Source organism: Limulus polyphemus, unplaced genomic scaffold (assembly GCF_000517525.1).
Source record: "Limulus polyphemus unplaced genomic scaffold, Limulus_polyphemus-2.1.2 Scaffold6222, whole genome shotgun sequence".
In the NCBI taxonomy this organism is placed as follows: domain Eukaryota; kingdom Metazoa; phylum Arthropoda; class Merostomata; order Xiphosura; family Limulidae; genus Limulus; species Limulus polyphemus.
Window position 1 is genome coordinate 7,076 of NW_013671832.1, and position 2,772 is coordinate 9,847.

The 2,772-nt window shown below is 34.0% G+C and overlaps 1 protein-coding gene across 1 annotated transcript in view; it reads left to right on the plus strand.

Annotated features, from left to right (window-relative positions):
• The window catches only part of LOC106473496 (proteasomal ubiquitin receptor ADRM1-A-like), a 17,744-nt gene that overhangs the window by 3,312 nt on the left and 11,660 nt on the right, over positions 1-2,772 (plus strand). The window lies entirely within an intron of this gene.

Sequence of the window (2,772 nt, forward strand, 5' to 3'; positions counted from 1 at the left end):
ACCTTTACTATCCAAACCCAAATTATTTAAGTTTAAAATTATGTCTACTATGTTACTTTTTATTTTAGTATTAGAGTAGAAGTAAATTAATAAATAATAAAAAAAAAACAAAAAAAAACTTTGAAATGTGTAAATGGTTAATAGAGATTATAATATGATCACTGCCATCAGTAGTATTAATAATTCCTACTTTAGTGCCAACCACACATTTCAGTTTTTTTTTACTTAAATCAGATGCAGGCCAGGAAATTCATAATTTTTAGGGCAAGACCATTTGTTCTTGGATGTTCTCTCATTTTTCAAGGGCACCAAGGCCAAAAAAATTCACTGAAGGGCACTAAGGCCACAGTACACATTAATGTTGATGGAATAGAAATGAGTTTCCCAATTAGTTTAGTAAATATGACATTAATTTTTTTCACTGTGGGCTTGGGAAGCTGGCCTATCCTTCCAGATTAAGTTTATCAGGTAGGAAAGTATTAACTTTAACCAATGAGGCCTATGAAGTAACAGTACGTAAGCTTTAAGATTAAAGAACGAGGTATGATGCTGATCTAAGATGCGCTTTTGACCTTAATAACATTCGTATATTTTGCCCCTTACTGACCCCAAATGATGTTTGGCCTGAAAATCGTATACAACGGTTAGGCACCTATTTCCACTTGTTAATTTGTCTAAATTTGAGAAGGATTAAACACAATCCCTGGGAGGAGAAGCATTTTAAAGGTTTTCAAGATTTGACCTGTGGTGACCTTACAAATCATGAACAAATTTCAGGCATTTCTATCCACTTACTAATTTATCGAACTTTGATAAAGATCAGTCTTACACATAAAGAGAATAAATGTTTTATAAGATTTTTAAGTTTTGCCCCCTTCTGACTCCAAATGATGTTTGGCCTGAAAATCGTATACAACAGTTAGGCACCTATTTCCACTTATTAATTTATCGAACTTTGATAAAGATCAGTCTTACACATAAAGAGAATAAATGCTTTATAAGATTTTTAGGTTTTGCCCCCTTCTGACTCCAAATGACCTTTGAACTAAGAGTTGTATACAACTTTTATGCACCTCTATGCATTTATTATTTTAACTTTGAGAACGATCAGAAAAAATCCCTGGGAAGAGGAGAAGTTTTAAAGGCCTAATTTCTACCAACAAAATTCAACCCCAACATGTCTGAATACTTGGCCCAGACTGAGAAAAATCAGTTAATCCGTTATAGCAGCCCTTTGAAAATCTTGACAGACGGACAAGTAGAAAGAAAGACACATCGCCATGACATAAGGTCAACATTCTATTTCCAAACAATAGCACTACTAATATTTTTTCGTTTTACTGCCGATCAAAGATAAAACTTCGTTCCCTCCATCACATGCATTTTGTGTGATACATTATTTGTAACAAGGTTGTTTCTGTAGGTTATAAATCCAGTGTTTGTGATTTCCAATGGTTTTTCCTTTACTGCAGTATGCAATACACATTTAGATCATGAGGGTACGAAGGCCAAAGAGATACCGAAGGGTGATCATTGTGGTTGTGGATTTTAATGATTTTCTGAGGGCACCATGGCCATTTTGATAAATACGGCCGCAATTGTCACCATGGCCGCCGTGAATTTCCTGCCCTGTGGGTGTCTGATATTCACATGGGTAACTATACTATGTTTAATTATCTCACTGAAACCACTTGTAATATGTGACCCACCGGTGGGGTACATGGCAGCGAACATGTCAAGACCACATTATTAGGAATATGAGTGACAAAAAATCATGATGTATGCCACTAATTCATAAACTTTCCTACCCGTTTTCAGGCCTTGAAATGTAATAGTTTGAAAGGCAAAAGTTTTCTGATTTCAAAAACCAGCAGTGGTATATCTGTGAGGTTCTACCAAGTTTCTGATAATAAAACATTTATATGAATCTGGATACACTTGAAATATATATATACCGAGTTTAGATTTGGATCGGAAAACATAAGAACTTGGTATAAAGAACTATTTAAGTAAAACTTGCTGAGGAAAATTCACTTTGAAACATGGTATATAGAACCATTTAAATCCAACTTCTTGACAAAAAAGTTACTTGATAACTTTATATATGGAACCGTTTAAATTCAACTTGGTGACAAAAAATTCATATGATGAAAAGTAAACATTACTTTGAAGCATTGCACCAAAAACCATGCATGTAAATGATGAATACACAGCACAAGCTTGGCAGTTATTAAAAACCATGCATGTAAATGATAAATACGTAACACAGGCTTAGTAGTTGATGAAAACCATGCATGTAAATGATAAATATGTAACACAGGCTTGGTAGTTGATGAAAACCATGTATGTAAATGATAAATACGTAACACAGGCTTGGTAGTTGATGAAAAACATGCATGTAAATGATAGATACGTAACACAGGCTTGGCAGTTATTTATCATTTACATGCATGGTTTTCATCAACTACTAAGCCTGTGTTACGTATCTATCATTTACATACATGGTTTTGGATACGTAACACAGGCTTGGCAGTTGATGAAAACCATGTATGTAAACGATGAATATGTAACACAGGCTTAGTAGTTGATGAAAACCATGTATGTAAACAATAAATACGTAACACAAGCTTGGGAGTTATTAAAAACCATGCATGTAAATGATAAATACGTAACACAGGCTTAGTAGTTGATGAAAACCATGCATGTAAATGATAAATACGTAACACAGGCTTAGTAGTTGATGAAAACCATGCATGTAAATGATTAATACAC